The 22,994-nt window shown below is 39.5% G+C and overlaps 1 protein-coding gene across 1 annotated transcript in view; it reads right to left on the reverse strand.

Moving 5' to 3' along the window:
- The window catches only part of FGD4 (FYVE, RhoGEF and PH domain containing 4), a 105,331-nt gene that overhangs the window by 51,823 nt on the left and 30,514 nt on the right, over nucleotides 1-22,994 (reverse strand). The gene's annotated exons all lie outside the window — the stretch shown is intronic.

Raw genomic sequence — 22,994 nt, forward strand, 5'->3', positions numbered from 1 at the left:
TCTGGAATAGGGCAGCTAATGATATCCTTTCTACTACAGATGTTGAAGAGAAGGGGTATTGCCAAAAACAATAAAAACAACTATTTTCCTCCAGTTATTTCAACACTTTGCTGTGTTTTTCTTCTTGAGATGAGCAGAAGCAAGTTTTACACATATGGATTTGAGATCTAAATGGAACCCATTTTTAGCATGTTGACCAAGATTTGCACATGCTATTTATTTTGTTTTGACTATTTAATTTTAAACTGCTGGGCTAGGAAGTTGCATTTCTCCATCCCCGATACTCTTAGCAAGTAATCGCAGGCTCCTTAAAGATGCAAACAGATTTCATTCACCCAGATCATCAACACATGATTGAAACAAAAAATAACAGTAGCTGAATAACCAGACTAAGAACTCCATGCATAGATTATATTTCTACTTTTAACTTCATCCCCCAGAACTCAAAGCTTGCCCCCTTGCTTGGGCTTCCACGTGAACTACATCTACAACAGCACCTTCTGTCCCCAGAAAAGCCTTCGCAGAAAAGATGGATTTTCTGCTCAGTTTCCCACATTTGAAACAAACCACTTTCCCCACCAGCCTGGTTTGTCCATCTGCCAGCCTTTCCTCAGCCTTGTGTGTACTCTTCCCAATCCAGGAAAACCACTAATAATGCCCTTTACATAAGTACATGACAAATTTTAAATTCAAATGGGACCAGTAATAAAGTTTGCAATTTTCATAAAAGCAACATAATAGGTTGGAAAACTAAGACAAATGGCTACAAAAGAACACAAGAAGGAATTCTTTCAGATAAGCAGCCACATAAATGGTAGTTATTGATCATTTTAAGCAAAGAGAAGGGATCACACAAGGAGAAGTAGGGGCTGGACAGGAAATCTAGTCTCTCTTCTGGGGAAATGTATATAGTAACTGTTACGAACTTTGTAACATGAGGCATGGGGGAGGGATGACATCTGACCTACCAGACTCTGCTTTCTATCCACTGCTGCCAGAGACAGGGCAAAGAATAGGCAAGATGTCAGAGTCCTGACCAGCCCCAAAAAGTTCGGGAAGACAACAGCCCAGCTTGCAAAAGCCCATGGAAGAGTAACGGAAGCTCTGCTACCACTCATGGAGAGAGAGGGGAATTTACACACATGAAAAACTATGGACTTTATTTCATTTCCGAAGGAACAACATTGAAGCAGCTAAAAAGAGGTCACCAAAGTCTATCTTTAAAACACATGCTTAATACCTCCTTTTTTTTCCTTTTTTCTATTTTTTTTTAAGAGAAAAGATTGTTTTCTCTCAATTTGATTAGCTAGCAGATAAGTGAATCTGAGAGAGATTAAATCTGATACAATGAGGACTTCTCATTAACCTATTCCCTTGGGTGCACATGAGGTTCATACTCAACTGTTTACTGTAAGTGCACAAATATGCAAATTGCACAATGCATATATAACTATATATAACTAGAATATATTGACAAATATTAGTTTAAAACTCATTGACAAGAGGTGCAGCTATGCCTTAGCTGTCACCAGTGCAAGCCTATGAACTTTAAAGTAAAGTTTATTTAAAAATAGAGTTAGTTTTAATAAATTTCTCTAAAAAGCAGATGAAGAGGCATTGATAACTAGTTAAATAAAATTTCCATTAGTGGGTAACTAAAATCACACTACTAAGATCAGTAGTTACTGTCATTTAGTATGAATAACGTAACTACACATACTAAAACCACCATGTCTTTAGTCCAGAGACTTGCACAGCAGACTAGTTCTATGAACTTAAGTTAACTTAAATCAAAATTATTGGGTCATACACGACTTCGTCACTCCCATAATTAAAATCTTTTTACAGCCATCTCATAATAAGTATACTATATAGCAGTTACTTTGTTTTCCACCTCCAAGCACTTTTAAAACTAAATATCATTTGCTTTCTCTCAGTGCTTCCCATATTTTGCAGATAAGAGGACTTAAATTATGTACCTGACTCATTTGAATATTCTTAATGTGATATAGCTGGAGTTAAGAAGGAAGTCATTTGAGTACTATTAGGAAACCTGGAAAGCATTACTAATACTAAGTGTTACAGAGCTCCATGGGCAGCATGTCACACTGACACACACCCCCAAAACCAAACTAGCTCATGTGACAATGAATCACAGGCTAGCATTCAGAATGGCTGTCTTTAGCTGGTTCCTTGTTAGTGCAGACTCACTTCAGGCACAAAGTCTTTGAAGAAGTTTGCTGGGATGCGGCATAAGGACATGATATGAAGTTTCTTCAAGCCAGTGAAAGAGAATGATTTTTGCCCCATCCAAGGGACCACTAATACTGACTGTTCATGATCAGTAACATGTCACCGTGGCACAGAATGCAACATAAGCACATTTGTGCTTATAAATTCAATAAATTGGTGCTCCACGCTGAAAGCATCCCCCGACATTTTTTCCCTGTGAGAGATCTTTAGACATCTCAATGAGTCCAAGAGAGATGTAAACCACAACTAAAAAGGCACCTTTCACAGGGCTACCATAAAGTAGGTGTTTACTCACACTGCTTCCTACCCCTCTCCCTTCTTTACACCCCTGTAGTTCAAAAGCACAGCAGTTAGGGCCTGAGCAAAAAAGAAAGCATCCTTTGTCCTTATCCCAAAATAGTTTCAGGTGCTACTAAAAGTCTCTCTCAGAAGCCCAGCAGTGATCTGCAGAGGGGTTCAGCTTGGCTCCCAACTATTCTTACGGCAATGTGATTAGTTACTGAGACACCACACCCCCTGTCCCAAAGGGACCCTCACTTCTGTCAAACCTTCTGTGTGCTCTACTGCTCACAATTCTTGGGAAAGTCTAAAATCAGTAACAGAAGGGTGAACGGATAAAAAACACACCTTTACAAAAATAAAAATCCAAACACACAACTCACTAAATACTGAGGTTTTGAACAGATACTTCTGTAACAATGAAATAAAACCCCAAAATCTGAAAATTCACTTGGGGTACAAGCAGGCACACAAAACAAAGGACACCTCTGGAACTGCAGACATGCAAAATATACAATGGTCTAGGTCAAAATCTGTGAGAAAGCTGCACTGCCCCAGGCATGCGAAACAGGAAGTGACCATCTGTGCTTCCTACCTGTACCTTTTTGCTCTACTGAAGCATTGACTATCCTCTACTCTCTTTCTGAGCGTTGTGCAAAAACTCAAGAAAGGCCTACCATGTGGTTTTCTGTGGCTTAAAGTATTTCCCATACTTAAAAATAATCCAGGAATATGTGGTTCCCTTTTCAATTAATCTTCTTTGGCAAAGAAAGACTGGCAATTGTTAAAGGATTTTTTGCTTTTAGATGTGGGAAGTGGTCAAAGTCTTTGCTTCTATTAACTGGGTTTGATTTGCCAGTTCTCTTTAAAAGAATGGCTTAACAGTTCACTATTTCTTATATCTCCTTTATATTCATATATAGATAGACCTGAATATATAGATAACTATATATAATTATATATGTAATATATAATTATTATAATATAATTATTATAATTATATATCGGTTGATACGCTGGAGGGAAGGAATGCCATTCAGAGGGACCTTGACACGCTTGTGAGGTGGGCTGATGCCAACCTCATGAAGTTTAACCATGACAAGTGCAAGGTCCTACACCTGGGTCAGAGCAATCCCAGGCACAGCTACAGGTTGGGCAAAAAGGAAAGTCAGAGCAGCCCTGCAGAGAAGGACTTGGGGGTGTTGGTCGATGAAAAAATTAACATGAGCCGGCTTCAGTGTGCACTCACAGCCCAGAAAGCCAACCGTATCCTGGGCTGCATCAAAAGGAACATGACCAGCAGGCCAAAGGAGGTGATCCTGCCCCTCTACTCTGCTCTCGTTAGACCTCACTTGGAATATTGTGCACAGTTCTGGTGTCCTCAACATAAAAAGGACAAGGAACTGTTGGAACAAGTCCATAGGAGGGCCACGAGGATGATCAGGGGACTGGAGCACCTCCCATATGAAGACAGGCTGAGAAAGTTGGGGCTGTTCAGCCTGGAGAAGAGAAGGCTGCATGGAGACCCCGTAGCAGCCTTCCAGTATCTGAAGGGGGCCTACAGGGATGCTGGGGAGGGACTATTCATTAGGGACTGTAGTGATAGGACAAGGGGTAATGGGTTGAAACTTAAACAGGGGAAGTTTAGATTGTATATAAGGAAGAAATTCTTTACCGTGAGGGTGGTGAGGCATTGGAATGGGTTGCCCAGGGAGGTTGTGAATGCTTCACCCCTGTCAGTGTTGAAGGCCAGGCTGGATGAAGCCTTGGGTGATATGGTTCAGTGTGAGGTGTCCCTGCCCATGGCAGGGGGGTTAGAACTAGATGATCTTAAGGTCATTTCCAACCCTAACTATTCTATGATTCTGTATAGAAACAATACAAAACTGAGCGAAAGCTTCATGTTACGATATAGGCAAGAGGAAATTACTATTTATAGGGGTATCCATTCTATTACACTAACACACAGTTAGCAAACAAATACAAAGAGAAGACCCTCTGGTCCTGTAGCTTTGCCTTTTGTCATGTTGTCTTCATTGTTTTCTACTTCCCATGCTTTCCCCCTTGAGGAGGCAGCTTTTTCAAGCCTCCTGCTTCTGCTGCAGCTGCTGCCTCTTCCCCAGTGGCAGTATTACCTCTGACTGTGACATTCCCGCTTGCCACTGCGCTCTCCTGCCAGACAGGATATACATGTAATCCAGCAGAGCCCACAGTGCTAGGTCAGGAGTCCAGCTCTGGTGCCCACACCAGTTAGGGACCATGTTGTAGCTGTTACCACAGAAACTTATACTCTTCTTAAAGGAAGGGTGGAGAAAAGGGGAAAGGAAAATGCTTGTTACCTACCCTGACAGTGTTGTGCCACCCATCTTTATTCCCCTTCACCGATTAAATACATCACTTATTTAACACCTTTGCAGAACAGCTTAAAAGCACAGACTCATTTTCCAGTTAGAATATATTTTGGTCAAACACATACAACACACACACATATCCCTAAAAAACCTCCACAACTCCAACCAAGGATGACCACCACACAAATTTTCCCTATATGCAGCAGTACAGCGAAAACCTGAATACACAACTTAAAAATTACTCCTGCTACATTAGAAATCCAAACAGAACAAAGACTCACAAGTGAAACAGGTCGGAGTGCATGACCATGATTTTGCTTTCATATAAAAAACAAGATTGGGCAGTGATTGATACTAAAAGCTAAGTACAAATTATCCTGATATGACTTCATAAACAACAACATGGAAGATTCACAATAAGCACCAGGGCAGACTACATGAGTACATCACACGCTCTAGACAAGAGCATGCAAACCATAGTCAGGGGAAAAAAATGTAAAAAAAACCCAACCAAATAAATAAATAAATTCAAATACCCTGCTTTCTAAAAAGAAGCAGTAGCAAGTGTTTGTGTAACCTACACAAACCTACAGTAATCTACAACAGAAGGCAATAAACACACAGTGTCCGCAGCTCCGGCATCAGATTTAGAGATCACCCATGTCAGCAGATGCATTTGTGCAACCGTGTTCTACCAGCTACTGGAAAACCTATTTCACCATGAATTTGTCGAGTCTTTTCCTGAATCCCACTTATATTTCTTTCACAGAATATCTGACAGTATAGGCACTTTCAATGCATTTTACCTTAACACTGAGTCCATGTTTTCTCAGAAAAAAAACTTGATGGCATGACACATATGCCTTTCCCCTTCTGCCCTTCTTCATGCCCCTTCTCACATTATAGAAAGCATCAGATTAACTCACTCCAGAACACATCAGTTCCTAAAATCATAGAACCATAGAATAGTTTGGGTGGGAAGAGGCCTTTAAGATCATGCGGTCTAGCCCCCTGCCTGAGCAGGAACATCTGTCACTGCATCAGGTCTCAGGACAAAAAATTCCACTACCCTTTTGTGACTGTTTCCTTCTGCCTCAAATACACAAACATCTTTAGTCTCCTGACTTTGTCCCGCTAGAGCCAATTTAGTGTAGTACTTACAGGATAGTCAGGAAACTGGGACAGTCAGTACAGAGCTCCTCCCTACCATTAATACTAGCTTTTTTCCAGTCCATCCAGCCTTGTGTATTTCAAGCACCCAGAGAAAAGTGGCAAAAATGAATTCCTCAAATCAATTAATTAAAAAAAAAAAAGTAGCAATATAGACAGTGGTGACAAATAAGAGAATATATAAGTTTATTTCAGCTTTTGGTGCCATAAGAGTACAAGATCAGAGACAGCTATGACTCTGTTTTACATAATGAAGGTGTGTGGATGGTTAAACACAGCCTTCACAGAGACTACATCAGCACTAATGAAACTATAATTTCCTCTAAATTATTGCTATCCATACCCTAGACCTCATCAGCCAGACAGTAATAGCTTTTCATCATTTATTTTAACACAAAAGCAATCAATAAGCTTTTTCCCACAGTCCTTTTACTGCTGTCTATGAACTCTGAAAACCTAGAATCGGAGATGCCAGCTATAAAATAGACACAGTCAAGTTTCATTTTTGTCTTTCCTACTGAAATAGATTCTACAATGCCACCCAATTTTGTGACAAACTGGATTAAAGTGGTTTCAATGATCTATAAAGAAAATCTTTATCCGTCAAAACATTACAAATAGACTACAGTATCAAAGAACTGTAAGCAGATCACACTGAATTGAGTGGCTTTTCCCTCTCATCATGACTGTGTCCTGTGCATTGTTTTGCACTGAAAATGTGTAGTATCAGATTACAGGAATATCACACTTCTGTTACCTTTGTGGATCATTCACACAAGCTGAGGACATTCCATAGAAGCCACATACGTACACAAGACCCCCCAGTTCAGTTACCAACTGAAGTTTTACTCACAAGTTAAGCAGCAAGCAAAAAAACATTCTATATTTTTCAGTTTTTCAACAATAAGAAAATTTTGGAATATTCTCAGTCAAGCCAGAGAAACATCAGCAATAACACAAGTAAAATCAGCAGGAAGACAAGTCTGGAAAATCCAAGTCAATTGTTCAGAAAGACTGTATTTTACAGTCAATAAAATCAGCTTTATAAACACATGCACAAATACATACACAAAATTTGCAAGCAGTAATTATTCTGCTATTGCAGAAACCAGGCCACAGCTTGCAGAACAAGTGGTAAAATGTGGAATAATTGGTGGGCAAGAGGCTTTAACTACAGTGTTCTAGACTTGGTTTTTAAAAAGACCATTTACCCAGAATAACAAAACACTAGCAGAGGGGTGCAGCACTGCTGACTTTAGTAAGGGTTATATTAGACATTAGCAGTTGTGTTTCAGCTCTCAAGTAAAGCTCTAATTCCACCCCTAAGTATTCCATTTTATTTTGGCTTATCAGCTATCTTTAAGATTTGCTTGTGGCAGCTTCCACAATTCAAACTGACTTATATACAGAAATCTTTACAAGCCAAGGGACTAAAACACTTGCCAGTTGCATTATAGTCCTTAAGCGGGTGTCCAAGTCAAAACATTAACATAGGGCTCAAAGCAATGGTATGAACAAGAGAACAAACATCAGTATTAGTCATGGAAACTACCTTGGCACATAGACCTGCCAGAGAACTATTACAGCTATAAGGAAAAGTGGCACAGGATCTTTAAAGAAAGGCAGCGGGTAATCTTATATTAACCTTTGAATCATTTCAATATTTCAGGGAGCTTAACAATACTCAATCGTGTTAAATGCAAGTAAAATTAGCATCAAATTATCTTTTCTAGTTAATAGATCTCAGTCTTAATGTAACTGCTATAAGCACAATATAGGAAGCCATCAAAGTATTTGGAATTACAGAAAAGATACTTTATGTTTTCACTCATCTTCCTGAACATCTGTGACCTCCTTAAGAAAGAGAAAACAAAAGAAAGCAAAATAAAACTACTTGTGTAGGAAATGGAGCGGGGCTGTAGAAGCAGACAAGAGATGCTATGATTGCAAAGGAGATATTAGGAAGAAAAATTTGAAGTCGTGCCCTGCAGGAATAATATTACAGAATCAACTTGTTCTTTCAAGTAATATTACAAACTCTTGAGCTAATTTCCCCTCTACTACTCAAACAACAGCTATCTTTTAACACCACTCCAGGGAATACACCACACCACCCATGGCACTACCCAGTGCCCACAAAACAAAACCCTTAACTGCAGAAGAGACTGGAATTCAGGTCTTCTGAAGCTTCAATCCCTGGTTCACAAGCCTTTGGTAAGAAAGCCTGCATAGTACTTAGTTTCAATCTTAGGTATCAAATCAAAACCAGATACTCAGAACTATAGCAACAACACTACTTAATTGGGCAGCTGAACATAGATATTTTTTTCCCCATCTCCAATAAGTGCTGCTACAAGTGTAAGTGGAACAGATAAATTGAAACACTGTTTAATACCAGGTTTAGTTGCATCTGTATGAACTTCATGAAGATAAAGTGCTTCTGCAATGGTGGGAAAACCACAGTATCAAAGTACAGTCCAAAGGATTAACAAGTCAGTAGATGTCTACAGATAGTCAAGGACAAGCATAAAAAAAACCTGCAATGAAGCATCCACCAAAGATCAGCAGTTGTAAACGCACTTCTACTAACCACCTGCCAGGACTAGCAGACAATTCTTTACTCTGATTCAAAATTTGGCTGCTTTGGGTTCCCTTTCCCCTGAAGCACTGGAGACTGGTTGTGGCTCTGGAGTCCAGGTAAGAATCATGCTACTAGTAGAGTTCATTTGTCATGTGCCTGCTTAAGCGTCCTGCTAAGAGGAATTGTATGACACTGGCAATGACTTCAGTCTCTCTTGCTTCAGAAATTATGCTTCAGAAACTGACCAATGTTGGGTTTTGGTCATTTATCACAGTTAAATGTTTTGTTTAAAGTTTGCTTCTCATAGCCAGTAACAATCTGTGATACTCCCTGTACCAGAAAAGTCTATTGAACATCTCAATGAGATGCAAGTTATATGGCGGCGTGTGACTAGGGCTAAGGGGAAAAAAGCCCCTCAGAGACCAAATGGCTCCTTCCAGTCCTGATCTTCACATTTCCAAATATACTCAAGTACTCACTTTGCTCAGATATTCATCAGAAAGTAAACAGTTCCCATATCCCTATCAGTCCAAGTATTTTTTTTTTACTTAAAATGAACAGCTAATTATTACATATGGTAAGGACAACTGGATGAACTTGGGGAAAAAAAAAATCTATATACCCTCAACAACTTAAAAATAACTCCACTTCAAGCTATTCTGTTGCTGGCATACAGTCATCTATCCTTGCCCTGTTCTTTCTCCAACTGTGAATAAGGATTACTTCGGACTGTTTTCTGAAATCATTTGCAGAAAAGCTCGGAGTCTTCAGGTTCTTCAACTAGACACCTCAACCCGAAAGGACAAAAGTACTTCTGTACTAATGCAAGCACCTCTAGAAAATGCTTAAAAAACCTGCCACAATTCATAGGTTTATCATCAATCTACAGATTGACAGTCTCTCACATATAACTACTCATCGTGTCACTGCAGCAGTTTAGAATGGTGAACTGCTTCAGAGCAAAATCAACAAATTTGATGTTTTCTAAAATGTAGTACAGCAGTTTCTAGCATTGTGAACAAAAGTGTTAATGCCTGCATTTTATCCCCACCCATACAAAGCATAAAAGACGCAAGAAATTCCACATTACTAAGGCCCAGTGAACAGACCAACAGCAGCAGTGCCTGTGTCAGCAGGTTTATCCTCCCACATCCAGCGCCCCGAGGACTCCATTATTTCACAGGAGCTGCAAAGAGAACAGTTTGTAAACAGGCACCCGGACTTTGGGGAACAGTTGGCCCTTCAGAGAAAGCTGCAGGCATCAACCTTGAAACAGCCATGCTACCATAAGGAGAAAGTACAGAGCCTGGGCTTGCTTGTTTGTTTTAATATTCGGAATACATACATAAACAGCAAGAAAAAAGTGTATTGAAAATTAATCATATTTTAAAACTCTGCCAAGTAGCAGCCTGAATACAATGTATAAATAAGTCCAAGTCATGTCAAACAGCATTCCACAGTCATGTGTCAAGTGAAAAGCAGAAAGACTTGTCTGTTTGAAGAAAACAATTGTGATCGTTTATATGCGAGCTAGCTTCCTATAAATTCATTCAGGATTTTACCATTTAATGGCAAGTTTCCTGAAAGCTTTGTATGTACAGACATTATAAACAAGATTACCATAAGCCCACTGTTTATTAGCTTGTATTTCTAGACACTACTTAGAATCATAGAATCATAGAATAGTTAGGGTTGGAAAGGACCTTAAGATCATCTAGTTCCAACCCCCCTGCCATGGGCAGGGACACCTCACACCTAGTTGGGTGTTCATTCAAAATGCCTTTTTTTGCTAAAATGATGTACCTGAATTGAACTGTGTCTCTTAAAAAAAACCCACAAGTCACTACTCAGTATGACCCCTTACTTCTGCTGGCTCCCAAAGCTTGCATTTTTGAATAAATCTCCTTCAAGAGATCATGTAGCAGATTATACTGACCCTCATTTTTTTGCATTAAGCATAAGCACCAGAGCCACTTGTAATGATCTACCCAAGATTAAAAAAAGCCTGTTAGAAAAATAATCACTGATTTCAAACAGACATTACACAGTTCCTGTTACATGGAAATGTGATGTCTACTATGAAAGGCCAGATGCTCAAATGGATTAAAGAATGTCTAGCCTTTAAATCCTGCATCCGTAAATCAACACTGACCTAGTGACCTAAAGTAAAATTTAATAAGAAAAAAAAAGTATTTATCAACCACCTATAGACCATTCAAGAAGGAAATTAAAAAAAAAATAGTTTGCTCAAGACTATTTGGACATTTACACAGTGCTAGGCAGGGAATATACTAAACTGGAGAATGCCAAGTGTAAAGTCCCTTATTTATCCTTGAAACAGGTTTAGCAAAGTCAGTAGAAAAGCAAGCTTCTCAGGACACCACCGTCTAGCAACCAGAAGAAATCACCTCTGGAAGGAATATAAAAGCCATTGCCTTTATGTCAATATGATTGTTGCTGTCTGTGAAGACTTGTCAATGGGACAGTAATTCATGTCCACAGCAACAGCAAATCCTTCAGGTAACATCTACTTTACTAAAAAGAGACCAGGAAACAGAAACACATTCCATACTAACTACAGAATAACCTTGGGGTGGTTGTCCTTCCCTCCAGCAAGATCCTGCGCAGCATCTGAAAGGTGAAAGTCTAATCAAGCACAAAAGCCAATCTGCCTCCTGCACTCTCTTTAACAATGCAGTTACAGACCTGAAATTTGCACATGTGAACAAGTCCACTGCAGCCCATTAAAACCAAGTTTTGCACGAATCTCCCACTTGAATGGCAACACAATACTTAAATTCTGGAGAAGGAAGGGGTTAAAAAACCCGATCCTTTTAATTACAAGATGATACATCTTTCATTAAGAGTGCTCAAACAGTTCCACCAATGTGCAAGTCTGAAAGGACTCTCGGACATATACCAGTCTCCCAGTAGCACAAGAACAGCCCATACACCACAAACAGTTAAAATACTGAAAGAAATAAACACCACCTCAACCTCCCACACACACTTGTGCTAGGCACCAAGACTTGGAAAGCATCTCCTAGGTTAAAAATTTATCCTAGTCAAATATGTTGTAATTGTGACTTATTAACTCCATTGGTAACTTTCCTCCCAGACTCCAAGATACTGGCATTTTCAGTGCATAAAACCAGAGGGCAGGTATGTGGAATTAAAACTGACACAGTTTTAATTTAAGGCCTCTAGTAGTGTCCTCCTCCGTACCAAATAAAAATGGCAGTCCTGGCAAGAGGAATGCAGCATAAGAGCTTTATTTGAAAAGGGAAAGCCCATACATGACTAAAAATATCTGCTGAAGTAATATTTTGTCTGTTTGGGGTAAAAATTTGTTTCAATGCCCCTCATTAAGTACACACAGACATTCAGCATGTATTTACTATGAAAAACATGTAATACTCCTAGCCCCTACAGCACAACAAATAATCTGTTTTATAGGATACAAAAGCCTTACATGCATGCATTGCTAATTTTATTTTCTCTTCCAAATGAAATCCTGCCACTAAAAAACAGTCACGATATTTGCAGAGTATCCTGAAAACTCATGTGAAGTCTCCGTACAATTAAGCTCCATAAGAGAAAGTCCGAAATGTTTGCTTAGTTGGTGAGTTGGAAAGAGGGGCAGAGGGTGGGAACGAAGAGTGGAAAACTGGCTCCTGCATTCCGCCTCCCGTACACTGCTTTCCCTGAGCAAACTGCAAAAAACACCCTAAACATCCATTGTATTGCCAGCTCCGTTTGAACATTTCCCCCTCCTCTCACCCTTCATGCCAGTACGAAAAACAAACACATATTACATACAAAAAGAAATCACTCAGACAAAAAGCAATCAGAGTGAAAAGGCATGTAAATCAAACAGATTTGGCAGCGAACAGCATTTCAGAAAGACAAGAGATACGAATTGCTCCATTTGTGTCAGCTTGCCCAGTTATTGTTCTGACTTACTACTTTAACGACCCCAAATTAAACTGCTTGAACTGAAACAGACAAACAAAGATCTTTAAAACACAATTACACACACACACATACACACCCTCTGAACAATAAGCCTTATTTCTGTGGTGCTACCATCCTTAAATCAAAAAGCCACTGCACCAATTAAAAATTACATGCATACATAATGAATTTAGGACTGACCTTGCAAAAAGCTTACTCCTCTTGGCTAAAAATCATTAATAGTTTTGGTAAAATCCTTTTATGTGCTTCTCCAGCTAGCTAATTCCAGCCTTCCATTAACGCACTCCATTGCAGATAATTGCCGTCAGCACACGCTCCCCTGCTTTTGCTGGTTCCCAACCCAGCAAGGATAATCACATTCCAGCAGGGAGTGAACAGATGGCAGCCTCCATGGTAACCAGTCCTCCCCAGCTAGTGGTAGCACTGGGAGACTCCTGGGGACTGGGCAACAAGCACTCTTTGTGCTTCAGCCTTGTAAAGCCTCAGTGAAGGGAAAGCCAGCTCCTAGTGCTCACTGGGCATGCCTAGCAGGTGCCCTGCCTTCGCCAGCAGGCAGAACACCTTAACAAAAGCTTGCAACCAGGTTTAACCTTGAAGCTGCCTATTCCCACGTCACACGGGGGCAAGACACACGCTAAGATGGAGGTGAAGCTCCTGAGAGTTTTCATTTTCTGTTATAACAGGGGGGACAGAGAAATTAGCTGAGGCTTGTTTTCCCCCTGACAAAATCATTTTCTGAAGATAGGCTTATTTCACCTGTATGGGTTTAATTTCAGCACGATGGGAACATTTGCTGCGTGATCTCTACCCCCTAGATCTTGAAAACGCTCCCCTCAAGAACACTGTAATCTCCCAACGCAGCTTTTCCTTAACAACTACACAAACCCTTGCTTTTGGTCTTAGGGCCTCTGCCAGCTTATCTGCTCCACATCTGCTGAGACCAACGCTGATTCAGCAGCAGGCAAAACCACCCCGTCTCTGCTGCATGACCAGGCTGCCAGGGGGGCGTGTCTGGAAAAGCTGTTTTTTGCTTCAATGCTGTGCCTGAAACTACTGCTGTCACTCGGCCAGATCCTGCACAGCCACACACCTACACCAGTGGTGTGCAGCAAAATTCCCGCCAGCATTATCTGGAGGGGAAAAGGAAGTGGCTTTTCAAGACCAAGTGATAATGATCTTGTCTGCAAACCAAAAGGAGCTTTGAAATAACACATGAAAGATTTAAATACTGTTGAGTTAGTTCCACAGGATCAGATCTCATAAATACTTCAGGCCTGAAACACAGGGTGTACAAAAGAATGTGGCACAGTAGTCCATGGACTGACGACGCATTCAAACTTTCTCTCCCTCACTCTCAAAACTGTGCAGTACTTATGACTAACAGTGTGTCAGAAAATTGTGGGTAATTTTACTTAAAGCTGAGCCAGATTTGGAAGTTCCTACATGCTAACTTAGGTCTAGTGAATTATTCTTTTGAGAAAGGGAAAATTATTTCCCTTCTCCCTTAATGGCTTCTTTGATCTTGTAGCTGGTCCTGCAGGGCAGCATTTGTTCCTGTAAAAGACTGAAAAACCCTGTGCTGGAACCCAACATCACAACAAAGCCTGTCTTTTCATGAGAGTGGCTCCAGGCACAGAGCTCAGTAATTTTCTTCCACCCCTCCAAATTTTCATTTTCCAACGTCCTCACTGTATAAGGAAGTTAGTTTTGTTTCACAGCAAGTGCAATGAAGTTGTTCTCAGAATCATCTAGGTTGAAAAAGACCTTCAAGATCATAAAGCCCAACCACTAACCCACGACTGCCAAGTCTACCACTAAACCGTGTAACAGAGCCTCATCTACATGGTTTTTGAATACTTCCAGGGTGATCCTACAACTTTCCTGGGCAACTTGTTCCAATGCCTGACTGCATGTTCTTACATTGGTAAGAGATACCACTATTAGACTGTCAGCACACCCTGGAAGCCTCTCAGATTACTGCTGACAGTGACAGTACTCATAAGCCGTACAAGAGTCCTCACCATGGAAAGTGTGGCAGCTGAAGATGATCCAGACTTCGCAGAGCTCACAATACCAGTGACAGGCATGGGACTAAATTCAGGTCTGCCAACTTCCTCTCCAGGACCAGCAGATCATTCTGACCCATGCTGTTAATTTCAAACCATTTTCTTCCTCTAAAGAAGCAATATTGACATAATCAAAAATTTCTTAAGCAATCATGGACACCACATTTAATCATCCACCAGCAACATGGGTAAAATAACGGAAGGAAGGAAGATACCCAATTATACCCAATTTCCTACTTAACTTGACAATGGTTAATAATAAAAGCTTTTCAGTGTTTAAGCATTATGAAACACATCAAAAGCACTTCTTGGTTTGCCTCTTAATAGAAAAGACTATGGCTCAGAAATTAATTTTTATATAGGAATAGATTGTCTGCCTTGCTGGAAAAAACAACCCAACTGTAGCAATTACAATTCTTGGCAAACAGAATGACTTCAAAAGTACAGGGATTGAAGTTCAGTTACAGTCTTTTTTCTTTCATGAAAGAGACCTCCTACAAAGTAATTTTCTAGATTTATGTAAATTCTAACTTTATATTTTTAAAAAAAAATTATGTTTACTGAAATATTACAAGCAATTTTGGCACTGGAAAACTTGTTCCAAACACAGCTAAAACCCCTTAGACCATCTGTTCTTGAACAAGCACTAGCTGTACCTATTATAGGAGGACTGCTAGCAGAATGAAAGGCATTCAGAACCCCTTTCATCTTTTTATTTGGAATTTCTTTACTTTTTAAGTCTGATTTTACACAGATACAATGCAAAAATTTGAATAAACTACATGGACCTGCTGTCACACAAAGAAAGGCACAATGGGATGCACTGCAAATTTTGATGGAAGCAATAGCTAAGTTACATGGAGCAACACTAAAAAAATATCCTCTGTACAACTAACATGTTTTATTCAAACTGCTTGAAAGGGAGAGAGCAAAACAACACATGCAAAGTACTGTTGATGAGGGGTGGACAAAAGAAAAAAAACTTAGACCTCTCCCCTTATTCTCTGGCCCAGTCTAAGCCTATATGGAGTTTAAGAATAAACCAGTTTTTGCTGGAAGATATTAATGAAAAATAAACATCATATTGACATCCTGTCTTCTGAATTGATTCCACTGAAAGGATTGTCTTTTATAATGATGACACCATATGCTTCAGCTTTTTCCATTCATAGCTCTTATCTGATAGACCAAGATTTGGTATTTTACTTGAGTCACAGGATACTCAAACTGGGCTTTAGAAATGTGTGGTTTTCATATTGGATATGTTGGGTTTTTTTGTGATGAACACTGAAAATCTGTTCACCCAAGACAAGTTATGTGAGTTTACAATAAAGCATATTGACAGAAGTTAACCTCTATTCTATGCATGAGACTTGAAAACTCAATTTATAAAGCCAAACAATTATAAAGCATCTAGGCAATCAACACCAGGCCTCCCCCATACACGCTTTTGAACTCATGCCCATTTCTCATACCTGTTTTTAGAATTCTACTAAGACAACCCTGTAATTCCTGAAAAGTGTACCAACTGTACATTACTGACAGAGATAAAGCCATACAATAAACCATTGATCCGCTTGCTCTGTTACAGTACCACCTTTGTTTCTAAAAAGAAAACAACTTTAATATAATATGTATGCTTTTCTTTTAATACCATTTTGTATTGAGGAAGCTCATTTCAAGGGAAACAGGATGCCTGTATTTTTAAGAGTATAAAAAAAAACATTCTGAAAGCAATTGTAAGTGCTGAAATTTGCAAAATCTCAAGATTTTTTGTGATAAGCACAGAAGAAATAAAGCTTCCATACTTTAAGATCCCTTTGTATGACAGAGATGGTCTTACAGTCTTACCTCAGTTTTCCTAAATTAAAAAACACAGTACTTTGCAGAAGGAAAGCAATGAATTAAGCCCTGCAGATAGTAAATGCTTCCTCAGGTCATCTCCACAGATATAAAGCAAATGAAGACCTCATGCCTGGTGAGTTGCACTCCCATTACTTCCCAAACTTTTTCAGGCCCCACAGTTTTGCATTAGCACATGCTTCTTCAGCATCACATGAAACAAGACTATGGAGTTTCTTCTTCTTTCACACAGTGCCCATATAGCCTGGGAGCACGCGTGTGCTAGGCATGGGAGAAGCACCTGTTTTGCTCTCACTCTCACAGCCACTGTTTGATTAAGTGATGTCAATGAGTGATAAACCTTTCCCTTCCAAGCTCTTAATGCTTGCAAAAGTGGAATCATAGCAGGGAGATGAGCTATCTCCTCAGCAGTTCAATTACACGGACTGTCTTCATCCATTGCAGCAATCATTCTTCCAATATTACAACAGCTGTTTCTGTGGATATTTATTTTTTGCACCATCACTAAAGGATAATGAAGGAACACAGATGGAGCTCATACTGGACATCTTAGTGATATAGTTATCCTTCCTTGACAGGCAGTTCTCCAGAATAACTTTCAAGTTATGAAATTAAATTTCTTATAGAACTAGAAAAAACAAGACTTCTACTGTTAGGTCTCCAAAGAGACTTATTTTCATACCAGGAACAGCACCAGCCCAATACACTCAAACACCTACTCCATAAACTGGAATTTAGTTTCCAAATACTTTACAGCACCTCACCCACTGAGCAGCATCAATAGTGCCTCCAAGTTAGTAACACCTGCAGGAAAGGACACTGTTTTCTCTTTAAAGCAAATGACAAAATATATCTAGAGTTATTCAGGCACATTGATTAATATCATTTTAAAGTAAATTATGTAAAATGTAATTTCAAAAAACTCCATCCATCCACAGGCCCTATATTAGAACTGCTCTCTCTAGTAAAGAAAAGCCTCTTGGAAATTGCTGATCACAGAGAAACAGGTGGTTAAAAGTACTTTTTGTAAAGACAATTATTTTTATGTCAATAGTAAAATGTAGTGTACAGAAGAATTGTTAAGTAAAATGGGGGATAGCACAGCCTCCCTGAGGTGGGTACAGCAGCTCAGGCCTTGGACATAAGGCATGAGACAGCTCATATTGGTGGTAGCTATCCAGAAGCAAGAGGTCTGGAGCTGCTTTTGCAAGATGTGCATCCAACCCTAATTATTCTATGATTCTATGATTCTATGAACAGAAAGGGAGCGCCTACATCAAAAATATCAAGGGGCTTATGTTCCAACAGCAGAATAAACTGACACTAATGTTTTTCAATCCATCTGCATTCAAAAAGAAAGGGCTGCGTGGAGACCTCATAGCAGCCTTCCTGTATCTGAAGGGGGCCTACAGGGATGCTGGGGAGGGACTATTCATTAGGGACTGTAGTGATAGGACAAGGAGTAATGGGTTGAAACTTAAACAGCAGAGGTTTAGATTGGATATAAGGAAGAAATTCTTTACTGTTAGGGTGGTGAGGTACTAGAATGGGTTGCCCAGGGAGGTAGTGAATGCTCCATCCCTGGTGGAGATCAAGACCAGGTTGGATGAAGCCTTGGGTGATATGGTTTAGTGTGAGGTGTCCCTGCCCATGGGAGGGGGGTTGGAACTAGATGATCTTGAGGTCCTTTCCAATCCTAACTATTCTATGATTCTATGAAAAACAGAGCTGGACTTTAGCTGAAAACTCACTTTGTCAAGGTAGGACAACTCAGTTCAGTGTATGGAAGCATCCAACAATAGGGCACAGCAACCACCAGACATGCCTGATTATTTCTGCAATCACACAGAGTGTTTCCATGGAAAAGCTGCAGCAACCTAGGTTTGACATTCAGTTTCTGACAGCTGAGCCAGCCCGAGCTGAGATGCAAGGCTCAAAGAGGAATCGTAGACAGCTCTTTGGATGTGGTTCTGAGCAATGTAAGCGTAAATCCAGCTCTGGGGGAAAGCCTAACCCCAGGGTCTCCACCTTGTGCTCTTTATTTACCAGTTAGGATACCAATGAAAGCAGAATAGACATCAGAGTAGCACATGGGTGGGAACTGTGACCACAGGGCTTTCATTTCTCTTTAGGTTTTGCTAAGGAGTTTGAGAAGTCTGGATGGGAACTGCAGGACTGCCGCTGGGATAGACAACTCCTGACAGAGTTTCCAAAAAAAAGAGAGAAATTGTGTCTCTGGAAGAAGAATAGCTTGCACATTCCCTCCTCTACAGCATAACCTTCAATGAAAACCATCAACAGTAAGAGGGTAAGAAAATGTAAGGAATCCAGGTAACCACAAAAAAAAATCAATGTCTTCAGTGTGCTGGTCTCCTCCATGCAGATACAGAAAATTATTGTACTTCATCAACTAAACTTGGGAAGAAAAAATAGATTTTATAATTCCCAAATTTAAATTCATGCTTCACAGAGGTAATCTGAGGTACAGCAGGAGTGGTGGTATTTGAGCTGTCCTAAATATTACGTCAGCATCTTTGTGCTTTAGCCTGTTGCAGGTGGTTAACTTATTAGTGGCAAAGAACACAGAAAAATTCTTAAAATCCATTTACCAGAGCCACTTATATAATACACACTGATTTGGTCTAAATTCCTCTTCCAACTCAACAGTCACTGATATCTAAGATCTAGGAACAGCTGTCAGATCCAATACAAACACTTTTCTGAGCAGCCTGTAACAGTATTCTGACCAAAACAACAGATTAGTTTTACAAAACACCTTGCCTTTTCCTACTCTGAAGCTCCTTCAGCAGACTGACAGATCAGTCTGCAGTAAGCTGTCTAAAGAAACCAGGCTCATGTATTTGAGCAGGCAATCATGGAGTATGCCACATCCATGCCCACAACTGACAGCTCCACTGCCAAGTGGAAGGAAAATCAGAATTGCAGGATATACCGGTAGCTGCCGAGACCACAGCACAAAAGCTACAACTTCCACCTACCTCCCATGTTAACTCACCCAAGTGAGTTAGCTTATTTACAACCCAAATTTATAGTTCCACTTAGGCCAACAGAAATTACATGTTCCACTAGGGTCACCCTATATATTCCTGTATTTATTTTGTATATATTTTCAGTGGCTCAAAGTTCATTCTGCAGTCTAGCTCCTCCCACAAGGATGAGCAACCAGTTTCACAGCTGAAGGAAAAATAAGGTTTTGGCAGAGACCATTCACAACAGTCTGATGAGTACCAGGGGTCACAGCTGGGGCTTCCAGGTGGACCCATGACAGATATATGACATTAGAGGCATAGAGCACAAAACCATAGTTTCTCTCTTTTTCAGATTATTTTCAAAATAAGCAGTAGACCCAGTATAGCTTATTGTTGTACAACATTTTACTTACAATAAGAATATCATGGAGAGTTGTATTATCATCATCATACAATACAGCAAAAAGAGAACCATATCTTTGAAGGATGTTATTCTCTTGCTAAAAGGAGAAGGATATTAACATATGGGTCACTCCAGTACCTTCAGAGATCTAGACTTCTCATAGTTTTGTCTTTAAATTGCAGAAGTACTTACAACACATAAGGATAAGGGCAAGAAAAAACATCAGCATAAATCAAGAGATACCTACAGACTCCTCCACATTCTGAGTAATGACTGACACATATATGTACAAAGTGAAAATAAAAAACCTGATCTTCCTCTCAAAAAAAAAAAAAAATTTGGACACACTTCTGAAGTTCTGATTGTCTTTGCTGGTGAGCTCACCAAGCCAAAATCATGCAGTACAAACAGGGATAAATATTTACCAATATTTCTGTCCTTTAAGTAAGTGTATTCATAGTCTATAAATACACTACAGTGTCCCCATCCAGTCTGCCTTTACTTACATTTTAAACAGCCAGAATATAGACATGCTAGTAGAGATAAGTATTAACTAAGCTTTACTTTCAAGAAAACAGAACATTTGGTGATGCACTGCTAGCAGCTAATGGTGTGGTTGGACTGTAGTGACATGCACCACCTCCCTCCCACCCATAAGTCTCAAAGATCATCACTATTCTCAGAATGCATGTGAGAGTAAAATAGGAAGGAAAGGTTAGGAAAGTGTCAGAAAATGAGTTCAAATTTGAGCATAAATCCATAGTGTGCTGTGCAAAAGGTCACAAGATTCAACTTCTCATTGTGGGGATAGCTGCCTTGGATCAAGACATGTTCTGCTTCCGTTGCTGCTCATCCAAGTGATGAGAGTTCAGTTCAGTAAAACTGCCCTTACACCCTGACAGATGACTCCTCCTTACTCAACGACAGCAAGAAACATGCTTTCTTGTTGATATTATCAGAAAAACTAGATCTAGACCATAGAATGCATTCCTACATAGACAAGTTTGGTCACAGGCTACTAGAGAACTTACTTGATTCTTGTTGTCTATAAGCATATCAGCCACAGGCCACGATGAGAAAACTATGTCTATCTGTATTTTCCAAAGATTTCTGACATGCTTTCACAGGTCATAAAATGACTTCAAAAAAATAAAATGATAAAAAAGAAAACAACAACAAAACCAAAGGCAAAAGAATTCTACTTACAGCTGCCCATGCCTTATATAGAAATGTCATCACTGTGAGCAGAAATCTTTACATTCCAATGTGTTTGTGCAAGTAACTACCCATCTAGGAGACAGATCTTAAACTGGACATAGAATGAATATTATCAACTCATTATATAGCAACGGAAGTTCTGAATTTCATAACAGGCTGACATTGCTCAGGAAATAAGCAACAAGAAATATTTCGACACATACCAGCAGAAGATCGTGAGAGTGGGCACTTAAAGAAGATGTTTTAGGGTTTGGGGTTTTGGGGGCTTTTTTTTTCTTAAGAAATAGAAACTTTACTGTCAAGATTCGCTTGACTCAGTGCCATCAATAAGGAGAACATTATAGTTATGTTCTGTTCCACATTATATAAGCTATATTCCAGTCACATTTTTAAGACCTTTTAAGAACCTTCACTTCTTAGGAAAATAATGGGCAGCTCTGGCAATGCAGAATGGCTGTCACTCAAAAAGAGTGAAGAACTAGAAACACATGAATAAATTCAGAGAAAAGATTTGCCTAAGTTGCTTCCACTTGTAGTCTCATTGTTTTCATAGTACTAAACTGTCTAGTAGTGAATTATTTATTATCTTCCAGTAGTAGGAAACTTGGAAACACATCAATCCTACAGTTGCACTTGGTGCTCTTCCATTTTTGCTTCTCACCTTTGTTGTCTTTATACCCAACTTCAGCAGAAGGCCACTGAGCCTTCTACTGCTCATATTTGAGCCATGCAAAATTCAGCATAGAAGCATATAAGCACTGACTGCCAAAACCTTCTAACTATTCTGCATTGACTTTTACTTTTACTGAGGTGGTACTACAAACTTTTCAGGCAGAATAAGACTGGACATTTTCCAGCATGCCATAATAACAAACCTGTATGACAAAATCCCCTGGCAGGTAGAGGTGATGCCAGCAGCTTTCTGTAGGAAGTTTTCTAGACAGAGATACTTGCCTGTCACACTACCCATTCCATGCAGCTTCTTTAAAAGTTTCTGAAATATTCCATTGCTCATTTTAGGTACATTAAATACAGAAAAAAAACCCCACAAAAAAACCTATTCGAGCAGATTTCCAAAGAAATGGGGTGTAAGCTGTGTCATACAAACCACTATGTGTCTCTTATACTCTTCTTCCTTTCAAGTGGCAATGTGTGAATCCCTTTATAAGCACAACTTATAGGCATCATCTGTAGAAAATAATTACTTGAAAAAAAAAACCCAAAACAAAAGACAGATAGAATCATTATCTATCAAATATATTAGAAGTCCCAACTCTTGGCAACAGAAGAATAATTATATCCAATCTAAGGTGCCACATGAAAGAGTTTCATAGCCCTCATATTGGAAACAGTTTAAAATCAAGCAAATAAAAAGGCAAACTCTTTTACAGTGTATTTGGGGGTTTACTTTTTTTGGTGTTCTTTTATTCTGAGAAATTACTGAAGACTTTATTAACATTCATAATAGTAAGATACAACGATAATGCAAAGCAGAAAAGTAAAACTATAAATGCTTGCAAAGTCAAAATGAATTCCCCATACATGCTAATGGTCCTTGCAAACAGTGCCCTTCACAAAAAGCTGCACTAGGAAAACTCCAGTAACACCCACAGGAGTACCTCTGCCTCAAACTGATTTTTTTAAAGACAAGAAGCACTATGAGCTAAAACAACAGATGGAGCCTGTCTCTACTGCACTATTGCTTCATGAAGCATGAAAATTGTAATCTAATGATCAATAAGACAGTTCCAGAAATACATGAATTGACTATACAGTCTACTAATAATTTTTCCAATACTCAGCCCTGAAGCCCCTAAGCCTAGTCTGTCCTGGGAAGATGACTGT

This window comes from Melopsittacus undulatus, chromosome 5, assembly GCF_012275295.1.
Source record: "Melopsittacus undulatus isolate bMelUnd1 chromosome 5, bMelUnd1.mat.Z, whole genome shotgun sequence".
NCBI classification, from domain to species: Eukaryota; Metazoa; Chordata; class Aves; order Psittaciformes; family Psittaculidae; genus Melopsittacus; species Melopsittacus undulatus.